The sequence below is a fragment of the Suncus etruscus genome, chromosome 4 (assembly GCF_024139225.1).
Source record: "Suncus etruscus isolate mSunEtr1 chromosome 4, mSunEtr1.pri.cur, whole genome shotgun sequence".
In the NCBI taxonomy this organism is placed as follows: Eukaryota; Metazoa; Chordata; class Mammalia; order Eulipotyphla; family Soricidae; genus Suncus; species Suncus etruscus.
This window is the reverse complement of record NC_064851.1, coordinates 117,838,173-117,853,914: the sequence shown is the minus strand read 5'-3', so window position 1 is coordinate 117,853,914 and position 15,742 is coordinate 117,838,173. Positions and strand designations below refer to the sequence as shown.

General features: G+C 36.7%; 1 non-coding gene across 1 annotated transcript; it reads left to right on the top strand.

Annotated features, from left to right (window-relative positions):
- Positions 1-10,827: 10,827 nt before the first annotated feature.
- Positions 10,828-10,968, top strand: LOC126008032 (small Cajal body-specific RNA 17). Its single transcript, XR_007495458.1, has one exon. It is a non-coding gene; the product is annotated as a small Cajal body-specific RNA 17 (non-coding RNA).
- The last annotated feature ends 4,774 nt before the right edge of the window (positions 10,969-15,742 follow it).

Below are 15,742 nucleotides of genomic sequence, written 5' to 3'. Positions count from 1 at the left end.
CTCTCCTTGCTTCCTTTAGTTTCTCTATCTCTCCTCTCCTTTCCTCTCTTTTTTAGTCGCTGTATTCCCCTCCTTCCTCTTAAAACAACTGCTCCTGGATGACCCAAACTCTGACCTCTCCTATCCTCCTTCCTAATGTACCTTGATTTTGTTAGCATTTTGAATAGCTTCAGAAGGATTGGCCCTTGCAATCACGAACAGCTTGCTAATCATGTCAGTATATAGGCTGGTTCAGGGATGTTTATTTCACTCAATTCTAGACAATACAATGTGGGAGGAAGTCCACTGGGTGTACTTATGAAAAAGAAAAAGATTTTTCTTCCTTAAAACAAAGACTCAGAATAAGGATATAGAATAGACCTTTTGTATTTTCCATGTGTAAGTGGTGTAAAATGCAGCTGCTTTGGGTGCTGAAGACCAGGAGGGAAACTGGATAAGGGGACCATGAGGGAACCAGGGAGAAAATAAGACTGGAAAATTCTTAGTGCCATTGATGCTGAACTTAGCTACTCTTAGCAATAGCCTCATGTTTATTTTTACTTGAATTTATATCTGACTGACAGCTAAGAGCATCCTAAATAAGCCATTTTGTTTCTAATTGCTCAACATCTCTGTATAATTCCACTTCTTTTCATTGAATTGAAAATTTAAAAAAAAGATTGTAGTTGTGGTAACATGTTCACAATAACATTAACTTATAATTTGGATGTAGAAAGTGATCATGTTCCACCACCAACGAAGTATCCAATCCCTGCCTCTGTCCTCATGTCATTTCTGTTCTGCTTCTTCCTTCTTCCCTTCTCCTCCACTGCTTAATCATTTTAGTTCTGCAATTCAAGGCCAAAAGTTTGACATCATTCAATAATGCCTATTCCCTTGTTTTGCTTCTCTGTGTACCACCAAGATCACCTTGCATTAGTCTTTTCACTTTCCTTAACATGTTATCCTCTGTTCCATCCATGCTTCACCCAAGAATAAGTGCTAACTAATTATTCAGCAAAGTGAAAGACATCTTTTCTTATAACTTCTTTCTCTTTTAGGGCTATAATGTAGGGGCAATGTGCTTGCCTTGTATACTGCCCACCAGGGTTTTATCCCCAGCATAAATGGTCCCCTGAGTTCTTCCAGGAGTGAGCAGAGAGCTAGGATTAAGCCCTGACCACCACTAGATAAGGCTCCCAAACAACAACAAAAATATCAATAACTGGTTAGTATTTGATTGTGTGTATATAAAACACAACTTCTTTATCCTTTTACCAAATGAATTCAATTTTTGGGTTGTTTCTATTTCCTGACTATTGTACTTAGCACTACAATGAATGTAACTATGCATATAACTTTATTAATTAGTGTTTTTGTGTTTTTGGGTAGATGCCAAAAGTGAGAGTCACTGATTCGTGTGAAGGATTTATTCTTCCTTTTCTAAGAAGTGTCCATACTGTTTTCTCTAGTGGCTGAACCCTTTAATAGTCCCATTACCAGTAAATGAGGGTTCCTTTTTCACCAAATAGTCACTAAGGAAGTTTGCTTTTAATCTATTTGATGTGTTCATGGTATTTTCACTGCAAGATGATATCTCATTGTCATTTGTTATTTGCATTTCTTTGATAATATGTGAAGATGGGCACTCTTTCAGTCTACTGTCTGTATGTCTACTTCTGGGAAGTATCTGAATTTCATCTTCTTTCTGGTTTGGGGACTTCTGAACAATTATACGACTGTCTAGTAACTAGTAAGGTAAGGTACCAAATGTGATGTCTATTACCAACAGAAGACAAATTATTGATTCTATGTATAGTGCTGAAAAGTAGTGATCATGCTTTGTTTTCAATATATAAAATGTCATAGCATATTCTCCTATCACAGAAACTCTTAAAACTTATGATCTGTTAAGCCTATTCTCCTATCACAGAAACTCTTAAAAGTCATGATCTGTGAATCCTAGGACAAGAAGATATTTAATAATTCCAAATGTCCTGAAAGAATGCATTTCTGCTCAGTAATACATCTCTCTATACATATATCTCACTTCTAAGGAAATATAATGAACTTTCAAGAAATTATAGTAATAATTATAATTGTTCCAGATGTTCCATTGTCCATATGTTCTATGTCTGTGATTCTCTTAGTCATCCAAGCTTAAAATCTCTCATTTATTTTTAACTCTCCCACTTTCTTACTCCAAAAATAATGTATTGTCAGATCTTCTATGACATGCCATCTTAGATATATATATATTTTACATTTCTCTGTGCTACCCTTTCTGCCTCTAACCTAGTTCAGACCTTCACCAAAAACCCAACCAACAGCTCTGCTGTCTTTGTCTTTCAAAGCAGATATCTGTCATCTTATTCTTCCCAGTGAGTCTGCATTGCTCAAGGTCCTATATATGGGTCCTATAGCTAGGTCCTATATATGGGTTGGTTTTTTAGTTCCCACAAATGCTCCCAGTACCCACTCCTGCTGCCTTCCTCTCTCCCGAGTCTAACTCAAGAGCACATCCTTTATTGCTATTTTATAATCATTTATTAAACCTATCATAACTTTCTAGAAAGGTTTTTTTTTCTGATTAAATAGCTTTTTTTTTTTTAGACCAATGTGAATTACAAGTCTTCCATAGTTGTATTTCTGTTAGTGATGGTAAATTAGGGCCATTCCTACCACCAGTGTTGACCTCCCTCTACTATAGCTCCCAGCATGCATCCCATACTGCCGCTCTTAGGCCCCTAGACAGCTAGTGTAAGAGGTCCATTTTGTGTATAGCTTGTTATAGTTTGTATCACTTGATTCTAGGGTCTTTGACATTGGTCTGAATATTTAAGGCTGAGCATTTTTTTTTTATAGAAAGGTTAATTTTTTGAGGAGATTAACCAGGCTGTTTTCACTTTGTCTTCTCCTTGTAATTTAATATCATTTACTATTTCAATTGACAGTAAGTAAAGTTGAGTTATTCAAGTGACTGACTTTCTGTTGAATTCTTTTGTGGTCCAAACCTTATCATCTTCTAATTAAGACATAAGACTTTGAACAAAAGGAGCATTTATTTGGTTTGACTGGTCAGTAATTGTAACCACACTCACATTTCCTCCGGTGTAATCTTACCTGCTAATTGATCCTCCCATTTCTGGGAGGGATCTGGGAAGGTTATATAAGGCTTTGACTGGGCGGTCAAAGGGGGATTTTGCCAGGATTTGGATTTGATCGGCAAGGAGAGGTAGCAGGAGCAAAGATGGCTGAGAGACAAGTACAATGCAGGGCTGAATAGATATACAGAATAAGTGGTTATGTTAGGCCACACACATGTGGTGGCTAGGGCATGAATAAAGCTGCTATTTCCTGGAACCTGTCTGGATGATTTACTCACCTCTACCTGAACCTGATGACCTGCCGGTTGGAGGAGTTGGAGCCAGTTGTCTTGGGACTACAGAGAAAGGTCCCTTCATTCACCTCCATCCAAGTCCATCCTAAGGACTTAATGCAACAAGTAATTTGCCACCTGATGGAAAATTCTTTAATGACAGTTAATTCAAACTCTTAGTAATTAGGAATTTGATAGCTACCTTTGTTTTCTATTTCAGAGATTTTCTTAATCCAAAAGTTTTTATAGTATAAATATTCAGGATTATTCTCTAAGTTTATAAGTAATTTTGGCCTTTAGTATGATGATTATTAATCTTAATTATTTTTACTTAATAAAAAATTCTACATTTTAAGGAGGAAAGAGGTCAAGTATATCAATTTCAAGATACAGCCTACTTTACAAAAATAAATGCCTATTCTCTCTACTCCTGCAGATAGATTTTGTTTATCTTATCAATGTTTTAGTACATTGCTAATCTTTTGAAGATATTATGAAGAGATGAACAATCACCTAGTTACCAATTAACACAAAGGAAATCCTTTTGAACCTCAGGAATCTCTAATCATCTGGTCTACAGAAAAACAATGTAGAACATGCCTAGGCATAGGGGAATTCTGAAAAAATAGCTATGATTGCTCTTTACATTTTCTTACTCTTAATTTCTCCCTGCTATATTGTGTAAATTTAACACACAGTGTAATGCAAAGTGGACTTAGATCTCACCAGATCAGGAAACTGTAAACTCCCTCTATTTATTTCCACAAATTTATTTCTTATTGAGTAAGAAGATAATGTAACTCAATACTACAGTTGAATTTCTTCTGACTCAGTTTAAGGACAGATTACAAAGTAAGCACTTAATTATTGGTAAAATTAAATTCCTGAGTATTTAGCAAGAACAAGGAAGATTTTGTTTGTACAATATGTTCGCAGCAGAAAAGAAACCCAACTAAATACTCCCTGCCACCCTCCACCCACATACTTCAATCTATCTCTGGGACTAATAGTTTATCAGATTATATTTTAAGTGGCCAAATGGAGCTCAGAGAAACACAAAAAATACTTAGAGAAATCAATTTGCAAAGAGAGTTCAAAAGAATTTTTTGCTATGTACTTATATAATACCTAGGTTCCAGCCTCTCGTGACTGCAAATACTAGAAAAGAGGATTTACAGTGAGCCTGGGCAGAGTTGATGTTATATAAGAAAGAAGTAGCCTCATCCCACTGTCTGATGCCAGGTCCATGGAGAGCTCTGGGGCCCAAGACCCTTCTTAGATCTGTATAATGGTGCAGATTATTAAAATGAACTAATTCAAGCACATCTATCAGAGTAACCACAAGTGAACTCCAACAGAAGTTGGAGTTTAAAATCTGGCTCAAAATTTTACCCTCATGATTACCTCTATCTAGTATGCTATTGTACTGTTGAAAGGGAGGATAGTAGACATTCAAGATAAAGAACTAGCTGGTATAATTTTAGGGCTCATTTCTCTCCAGATGGGTGTCACAGAGGATGTGGAGATTTTTCATGATAGATCATGTGTGTGTTGCAGGGTGACATGGTTCAGCCATGATGAAACATTCCTTTTGATTTTTCTTACCATTTCTCAGAGTGATCGGAACAGCTTACAACCCACTTTTTTCTCCTTCTCAAGCCAATCTGGACTGTGAGTGTGTTCTTGTATAGTAACACAGACCCCTGTGCAGATGTGATGGAGGAAATGTTTCTAAGGGGACAGAAATCTATAAGTAGCCGATCTCACCAGCATTTTAAGGTGTCTAGATAAATCTGTTCTGTAGGAATAAAATATCTTACTTCCTGAATATGCCTCTTTTGGGTATACAAATTATTTTCCAGGATGTTCTCTGAAGGCATAGGAGGAGTTTGATCTTTGTGAGAGAGACATTAGAAGTTATCTCTTGGGCCCGGAGAGATTGCACAGCGGCATTTGCCTTGCAAACAGCCGATCCAGGACCAAAGGTGGTTGGTTCTAATCCCGGTGTCCCATATGGTCCCTTGTACCTGCCAGGAGCTATTTCTGAGCAGACAGCCAGGAGTAACTCCTGAGCACCACCGGGTGTGACCCAAAATCCAAAAAAAAAAAAAAAAAAGAAAAGAAAGAAAATATCTCTTTGTAAGGGTGAATCCTCCTCTCATCATTCCCTTCATTGCTTCAACTTTTTTACTAAGAAGGCAGCAGCTTAAATTTGCATAATTGTTATGCACTTTTAGTTGTACCTCCTAACCTATCAGGGCTGTCTTCGCTATGCTCAGCATCTTTTGTCCTAAATTTACTTAAGATGTCTATTATGCTGAGTGAAATAAGTCAGAGGAAGAGAGATAGAACAGAATAGTATCACTCATCTAAAAAAATTAAAGAAAAATTAAAGACATTACTGTAATAAGGCCCAGAGACAATAGAGTTCAGGGCTGTAAGGGCCTGAAGGACAGGCTCTCAATTTGAAGCTCACCACAAGGTGTGGTGAATGCTGTTAGGGAAATAATTACACTAACTAGCATGACAATGTTAAAAAATGAGAGAAGTAGAATGCCTGTCACAATACAGGCAGGGGTGGGGAGGAGGGAGGCATTGGTGGTGGGAATTCACCAGTTGCACTGATGAAGGGGGATATTCTGTTTATGACTGAAATCCAACTATGAACATGCTTGTAATTATGGTGCTTAAATAAAGATTAATATTAAAAAACGATGTCAACTCAAGCTATATATCTCTATATATTTTTTTTTAATTCCTCTGTTCTGTTGGGTTTATCCTATGAATACAGAAAACACATGGGTTTTATTCTTTTGCAATTTTTTTTAAAATTACTGTTTTTCTCTTGCTCATTTGTCTGATGTTTATCTGACTATTTGTCAGCCTAGATGAGCCTAGAGGAGAGGGGGACATTTCTCCACTGTCATTACAGCTCAGTGTTCCAGAGAACAAGAATGAGTAATGACTATCATATGCTAATAGTGATGACAATGTCAGGGTGTGGGTTAGTGGACAGTTAACTCAAGAATGAGAAAATAAGAAGGAATCTGTCAAGTTTAGAAAAAAAGTACCCAGCCTAGTAGAAATAAATTAGGCCTGATTAGTTGTAAAGTTTGAAAAGATAGAATAAAGAAATCACGAGTGGCTAAAGAACCTGTGGTACATATACACAATGAAATACTATGCAGCTATCAGGAAAAATGAAGCCTTGAAATTTTTCTATACATAAGTGGACATGGAAACTATTAGGCTGAGTGAAATGAATCAGAGGGATATAGATAGACTCAGGATAGTCTCACTTATTTGTGGGATTTAAAAAATATAAAAGACAGGGGCCGGGCGGTGGCGCTAAAGATAAGGTGCCTGCCTTGCCTGCACTAGCCTTGGACAGACTGCGGTTTGATCCCCCGGTGTCCCATATGGTCCCCCAAGCCAGGAGCATCTTCTGAGCGCATAGCCAGGAGTAACTCCTGAGCATTACTGGGTGTGGCCCAAAAACCAAAAAAAAAATATATATATATATATATATATAAAAGACAGTATGGTAATAATACCCAGAGATAATAGACATGAGGTTTGAAAGGACCAGCCTACAATGTGAAGCTTACCAGGAAGATTGGTGAGAACAGTTAAAGAAATAACTACACAAACAACTATCATCATAATAGTACTGAGTGAGAGAAATAGAATGTCTATCTAGAAGAAAGGCAGAGGGTAGAGGAGGATGGAGATGGGGAACACTGGTTGTGGGAAGGTTTCTCTGCTTACAGTTTTCATGCAGAGGTGAATATTTTCATGGTTTCTGAATCTGGGTGCATTCACTTTCGCAAACAGAAGTGGTGGTTGTGAAAATGAAATGTAAAGAATGGATTTGGGGGTTCAGACATGTTAATATCCAGATATTGTGCTCCTCTTCTCAATCCTGAATTAATTTTCTCAGTCCAAGTGTCACATTTCTTTTAACTCTTGTAAAGAACTTTATTGTAGTCCTCTTTGTATCCTGAAAGCAAATCAAGGAAGATTAATAGATAGTACTGAAACAGACCATTCAAACTCATCTACTGTGTATTGTTTTCTTTTTGGATTTCTGTCTTGCTAACAACAATAAGGTACAAAGTAATACAAGTTCCTCCAATCCTATTTTCACTATCATTTTGTTTTGTTTCTTTTGAGATAAAAGAAACCTAAAACACAGCCAGGGGAACAGATCACTTTGTCCTTGCCAATATCTGAGTAGCAGAAAGGATATATATTTTTTTTCTGCTCTGTCTTCCAGTGACTGCAAAGTACTTGTAAACATAGCATGTGATGACACAGAAGTAATTTCAATGTCACAATTCATTTCTCTTGAATTCACTGCCGATGTCTCATTGTAGAAAACTGTCTCACCATGACACTGAGTGGACAAAAGATTTAAAGGGTGAAAGAAAAGATGAAGGGAAGAAAATTTTAGTGATAGTCTGCTCTTGAAAAATAAAATGTACCCAGAAAATAAAACACCTTGGGAATGGAAAAGTCTATGGGTTTAAGTTCAAGAAGATTCTTCAAAATATCATTTTTACCCTTCACTGGGTTCTATGAATGAAAACATTTTAACTCCCAATTTTCTAAAAGGCATATTTTGTTTCCTTTAGTTAACATTTAGGATAGGTCAGTTTTATTTTTTGTGGAAAGTACTAAGGCAAGATACCAGTGTGATTCCTTTGTGTATGGAGTGCACAGTCTGAGTGTATATTATAGTCTTGGGAAAATTAGTCCTTTTTCAGAATATGGCACTTCCTATGAAGCCAAATTGATAGGAGGAAGAAGGGTATTTATTGTTATGGAGGGGAAAAAGTGTTTTCTGATTGAACTAAAATATTTTAATATTTGTGAGTTTGGTGCCCTACACAGCGGTGCTCAAAGGACTCTATATGGTGCTGGAGACAGAACTCAGGCCTCCTAATGCAAAGCATGAACATCAGTCCATTAGACTATCTCCCTGGACACCAATCAATGCTTCTTGATATATATATAAAAGAAATTTTAATGACACTGTGGATAAATTATTAGGAGCAATTTTTAAGGCTGTGAAATGTATCATGTGCAGGGAAAATAAGGTATAAGTTTAATACAGAAAGAACATCATGGAGTACTATGTTCATACTTTGCTTTTGCATTTAGTCTTCAGTTTCAAGTGAAAAACCTAGCTGTAATGTTACTAACTATGGCCATCGCTAAGAAATTTTGTAACTTGATAGCAATAAAGTTTTTTAATGAATGTTTCAGGCTCAAAGCAAAGTAAATTTGAAAGATTTCTTTAATTGGAAATTTTGCTCTATACTATTTTGTAAGAACTGATTTAATGACTTGATTTTCCAATAGGACACAACTGATAAACTTAGACCAGAACACTTTAAGTATTGAGATTGATGTTATTAAGCAGACAACCAAAACTAATGGTGGATAGATTTCTTCTCTGTTAATTAAGCAAAGTATGTTTCTATGTGATTTTAAAGATTAATTTACATAAACTGATGTATGTACTTGTATTTGTGCATAACTAGTAATTTTATTTCATAGTATAAATTGGAAGTTTTTCTTTTTCTTTTTTTAAGTAACCCCTGGTGGCACTCAGGGGTTACTCCTGGCTTTGCACTTAGAAACTGCCCCTGGCTTGGGGGGACCACATGGGATGCTGGGGATTGAACCTGCATTCATCCTGGGTCAGCTGCATGCAAGGCAAAGCCCTACTTACTGTTCTACTGCTCCAGTTCCATGAAGTTTTTCTTTTTCTCATCCTTTTTCCAGGAAACTCTCTTATGCTTCAAGATGTGAGCATTCCTGATGCTTTCTGGTCTTTTGGCACCCTCATTCAGACCACTGTTCCTGGAGTTTTGGGGGATCTGTAACTGTCTTTCTTCCCGTCCTCTTCAGCACATCAGATTTCAGTGGGTTGTTGGGCACAGCCATAGGATTAAACCATTTCTTGTGATGACTGACGGAGTCTAAATGAGATTCTGAATTGACAGGGTTTGTGTATAACAAAAAAAATGTTAGTAAGAGTGAAGTTTATGTGGCAGCTTTTCAGTGGCTTTGAATAAAGTCCTTCCCAGACTCCAGCAACCCTGTTTAGGATCTGTATCCAGCACCTTTCCTTGAGTTAGGTTGAGGATTTTTCCCACAACATTGTGGCCAGGTGTTATTTTAGTACTTGATCTAGTAACTGGAATTAGGCTTTAACTAAATCGTCTTAATCTCATACTGGATAGATCTCTTTACATGGGCAGGCTCTGGGCACCTCATAGGGTCTTCTCTCTTCTCCCAGGGAGAAGAAAACCAGCTTAGCAAGAACACCATTAGCACAGTTTGTTGAAAGCTGGACCCATCTCCTTTTGTTTGGTCTACCACTTTTTGACCTTAGTTTTGAAATATCAAGAATGATGATATGACTTGGACTTTGTAGATTCTGGAAGGAAATATTTTTCTTTTTATTAATTGGTTTTGGGGCCACAAACATCAGAATTCCAAGACAAATCAGTGCCCATGGGTTACTATTACCACCACCTCTTCCTCCCTCTATACTTGGGGATCACTCTTGGCAGGGCTTGGGGAACTATATAGGGTATCAGGAATCAAACCTAGGTCATCCACAAGCAAGTTTAGCATCTTACCTGCTATATCATTCCAGACTCTCAGGGGTTACTCTTGGTGGTGCTTGAGGGACCTTTCATTGTTATTGATGATGTTGTCACAAGCACCACCTGTGGTGAGTAGACAGCTGTTGCTTGTTGTATGAGAGTTTGTAGTGGCTGCAATGTGGTTGTGGCACTTAAAAGTTTGCACAATGCTTACATGTGCTTACCAGGGGTCACACTTCAGTTATGTTATTCACACACATTCTGGCATAATGGTGAAAGGGGGTGACTGTGGTGCTCATGCATATGCTTGCTAGAGGTTGCATCTCCCAAATATAGTTCTCAAACACCGTTTTAATGATGGTGTTGGAGAGGGCTATGCCTTTTTGTGGAGCTTAAACACTTAAACTGCCTTGCAACTGGAAATCACTTGCAGCAGCAGGAATCACAGAGAGCAGAGCTGCCAGGATCATACTAGGGTATGTAGTGACTCTAAGGGTTGAACTCACGACTGTTAATTTGCAAGACATGTGCTCTAAACTGTTGAGCACATCCTGGTCTTTCTAGGATTTCAAATGCCTGTCTTCTGTTTGCATTTTAGAAATTGTCTTGATTCTAAAATTTTTTCTAATGTATTAGGAAATCAATCAAATCTCAAGATAAACTTGAATGTATTTCTATGTAATAACACTCATTACAATGGGTTCCAAGTAAGTTTTGGTTATCTAAGTTATTTGAAAAACTGTGTGATTGAGTGGGATGAATGGCTGTATGGCTATAAAAAGGACAACATGAAGTGGTGGGAATTGATACTGAAACCAGCTGAGCAGGTGTGACAGGGTCGGGACTCTCCTGTTCCCTCTCCAAAGTCCCCTACATGAGCCCACAGTATGTTCCTTATCTACTCAGGCTCCATCGCTGGTGGTGGTACTTGTTAGGGGCCTGAGAGGATTATGAAAATGTGACTGGCCTAGTGGGGCTGGGGCTGGGTGGAAAGGAGGTGTATCTCAGCCAGGAAGGGAGCAGGGAGGACGACCTAGTGGGGAGGGCCTCTGGTGCCACATCAAAAATGAGAAGTAAAAAAATAAAAGGACATTATGAGAGTTGTCATGGTGATGACTATACAAAGCTACAGATGATAATATTGTATAGAGGGAGCTCAAGACACATTCACACAAAACTGAGTACCAGTAAAAATGGACTATCTGATTATAACTGGATTATCAATGCTGATACCTTGATAATGTCTAACAGTTCTGCAAAATGTTATTATTGAGGATAAATTTTGTACAGAAAATCTGTCCTAGTTTTTACAATTACACAAGAATCTGCTTTTATCTCAAAATAAAAATGTCTAAGACATCCAATTTGTGAGCATAGTGTAATATTATGGCAAAAATTCTTTCAGTTTTTAGCAACAAGGAATATTTATATGTGATCTAGCTATTCTATATTCATTCTGTAAGTCACTGATTCAAAATTTAGGAGCAAAATGTTGATTTATATTAAATTCTGGTCATTGGCTAGTGCTCTTATAAGAAACGTAGTAATCACTATTTTAAAAGGATTCAGAAAAAGTCAATATATTTAAGTTAATCACCTATGGACTTAAGTAAGAAAGTACCATGAAAAATTGACATAATACAAGTATGTGTATGGGTGTACATACATAATATGGGGTTAAAGTTTTTCTAAGATCTGGCAGAATTTTAGAATTGATGTATTCTTTATATTGAAAAAGATGTATTCTTTATATATTGAAACACTTAGCCACAGATTGTCTAGATTAGCTGTGATTTTTCTTCTTAAAATTTATTTGAGGATTTTTTCAGTTTCTGAGATCATCTTCAAAGGTCTGTAAATTTCTTCATTCGATAATTTCACTTCTACAAGTATGTCAGATCATAATTTTAACAATTGCCTTAAAATAACTTCAAACGCAAATGAACATCAAAATTCACGAATTTTATGTTAACATGATGAAAATGGCTACTCCAGATGAAATTTTCTCATGGTCCATTTATAATCATATATTTTAGGTTACTGGCTGGACAGCAGATGAGCCAGCAGGCTAGAAATGGGAAAATCATCCAACAATGAGGCTATTATCTGTGTGGCTGGTACATAAAAATGTTTCCACCTTATTTAAACACATTATCCTTTTCATCTAATACCTTGACGGTTACAATGCAAAGCTTTTTAAAGCTTTTGGAGCATTTTATCTGCCTCACAAAATGCTCCTGTGGAACAAGTCATCAGCAAACATAATAATCACACAAAAATTGCAGTCACTGATTACACTAGGGGGTCTCCCATACACATCACTTTTAGATGAATCAGGAGAATTTTTAGAAAATGAGTACTGTGCAGTTTTTATGGAACATTCCCTGATTTGGTTTGCACTGTGTTTAAGTGATTAAATTTGCATGCCACTGGGATTCCTATTCCATGTGAACTTTGGAAAAAAAAAAAAGAAATCAATGAGAAAAAATAAGCAGTGGCAGTTAAAAAGGCTTATAAATTCATATTGCAGTATCAGGTTTCAGCCAAATAGTTATCTAGAATCCTAGGGAAATTATTTTAAGTTTTTTTTTTGAGCAAATTGTGTAAATCAATTTTAATTTCAGAAAAGATAAGCAGAAACAATAACTTTGAGAAAAAATGTCTTTCAACAAAGATGATACAGAAACAATTTATCTGCTGGTTTTATTCATTTTTTTCCCCCAGCAGTTGGGCCACACTTTATCAATGAGTCCTACAAGTCAGCTCAGGTGCTGGGGGAAAAAATTCAATCCTCTTAGGAGGTCTGCACTATAGGATCTGCAATTGAATAGCTTCAGGGGCACGCAAAACTTTTGTAAACTTTGTGCATCATTTACAATATAATTTTACATTGATGTTGACAGAAATAACTCATGATTTTAGTACCAAATAGCTCAGTGAATCTGGGTGTGGTGCTTTTAAGATTTTTGACTCAGAACTTAAAACCTAACAACAATGAAAGAAAGGGGCTCAGAGAGATAGAAGGGTTAAGCACTGGCCTTGCATGTGGCTGAGCGAGGTGCTTGCACTACCTGCAGTGACCCCTTGATTGCAAGATCCAAGCAGCATATTTCCAAAACTTGAATTAAATTGCCAAGAATCAGTGAGAAGTGGCCCCAGACCTCTGAGCATTTTGGGATATCACCCCCTTCAAATAATTTCTAAAAAAAGACAAACCCTGGGATATGGCATTGAGAAGGTATGGAGCCAGGGGTTGTTTCCATGACAATATGTTTCAAGAGTGGAGAAACCCTGAATCTGTTAGGCCACAGGAATTTTCTTCCTTCCCCAATATTTGCTGTGCCTATACAAAAAAAAAAAAAAAAAAGGTGGGGTAACACAAACCATGCCACTGCAGCACTTTTTCTGGTTTTGTTTTATTTTTTGTTTGTTTTTTGATATTATTTTCCTTCTCTTTTTTCCTCTCACTTTTTTCTTTCTTTTCCACTTTTGTGGATATTATTTGGTGATTTTTTTTTAGTAGTTGATACCAATTTTTTTCTCCTCTTTTCCTTTTTATCTCAAACAGAATAGCATAATTTGAATCATTCAGCCTCATAAATTGAGGGGGAAAAATAATGATACCAGGACAAGTCATATGAACATGTAGTGTAAATAAAAAATGACCAGACTGGGCACGACAGCAAGCCATAGGCCCCCTGGGCTGACCACTTAGTCCAGGGGAACAAGATTCCCCCCACACCAGGCGGGTCTTCAGGGCCACGCCTGGTTAATCAGGCCCTGGGGGGAGGGGGTGAGAAATTCCTCCCTAGGCATCCAAAAACTACAGAGGCACGGCTGGGCTCAGAACACTCCGCATGCCAAGATTTCTGGGTGTGTTTGACTGGTATGTTGGGGGCTCTGGGCAGGACAACATAATTTTCTTAGATCCTCTTTCTGTGCAGTTTATCAGACAGCTGATATGTGATATTTGTTCTTGTTGTGGATGACAAAATGCTTGCTTTCTGTTCTTTTCTCATCTTACTTTTGTTATGGAAGTCTTTTTATTTTTTTTTTGTTTTGCATATGTGTTCTATATCTCACTTAACAAGGGAAATTTAGCTTTCAAAATTTATTGAGTGTCATGTTCTTGGTCTAAATTTGTTTGGTTTCTCCCCATATCTGTCACTCATGTCTTCTCCCTGTGAACTGTTTTGAGTGTATTGATATCCTGGAAATTTAAGATTATTTACAGTAAATTTAAAGGTATGTGTTAAAATTTTAATTATACATAAAAATAAGAAGCTATGAAGTATGTCAGGATAATGCTAAGTTTTCTGAAATTAGTTTGTAGGTTTTTAAAAATTAAAATATATTTTGAGACCACACCCAAATGTGTTCAGGGCTACCTTTTGGGATAACTTCTGGCTTACCATTCAGAGATAACTTGTGGTAGGCTGGGGGAGCATATGGGATGTCAAGGGTTGAAACCAGATTAGCCATAGCAAAGCAAGCACCCTACTTGCTATACTATTGCTCTAGTAGTCCCTATGGTTTGTAGTTTTAATTTTTTAAGGATTTTACAGGGCTGGAGAGATAATATAGTAGATAGGGGGCTTGCCTTACATGCAGCTGATCAGAGTTTGATCCCCTACATCCCATATGATTCCTGAGCACCACCAAGAGTAATTCTTGAGTGAGCCAGAAGTAACATCTAGCATTGTGGGGTGTCGCTTAAACTGCCCCACCCCTAAAATTAGATTTTACTTTGTCCCCTCAACTACCCCCAAAAGTTCTGAAGATGCAAAATGGGAAAAAAAAAGGAAGTGGAAGCAGTGAATCCAGTCATACACACTCTTATGTATTAATGGCTGGAAAATATAAAACATTCTGCATACATGTGCAAACCTTTTATTAAAGCAATAATTGAAATACAGGATGGATCACGTAGGTTGTTTTCATTTTACAACTATAAATAACATAAAGTCACTTGTTTACATCTTTAAATTCTTTTTTAAAAATGAACATTTATAGCTCTAGCTTATTAAATAACCAGTTTGACATTTCTGCCCAGATAACTTTTTTTTTTTTTTTTTTGCAATTTTTCAATTTAAACAAGGACATTTAGAACCAGAGATAATCAAAAATAAGTACAAGCATCTTCTTTAAAGCTAACTCTCTGTTAGCAGCTTTCTGGTATCTTAAGATATATACTTAAAGGCTTTTATTACTGGTAAAATCAAAACAATTATGCCGTAAGATTCTTAGAACTTCTAGCTCTCTATTTTTACCTTTTCTTTGCTTCAATTTTTGATTGTGGTATCTTATGTATTAGCTTCCTTGAAAAAAAAATACCTCTAAAAATTCTGTTAAAGATCACTGTTACCCATCATATGATATTTTCTTATGTAATTGACACTCAGTTCTTTGGAAATCATTCTAAGCTATTGTTTTCACAATCTTTTCCTGTCCACAATGATTTGCTTAATCAATCAATCAATAAACTCAATCAATGTAGAAATTTTTAAAAAGTCATTAGGAAAAGGAAAGTGAACACTTATTGACTGAAGGATTTCTAAATGAATAGGTGATATGTAAAAATGACAAACATCTTTAAGACAACTGTGCTCAGGATGTGTGAATATACAATGAGATTTAGAGTACAAAAAGCAAGTTTACAAAGCTAGGACAGAAAAATGGACTTTTATCCTAAGGGAATGCCAAAAGGCTATATGGTTGGTGATGGATCAGGAAAGAAGTTCAAATGTGCTGTGTACAAAACAGA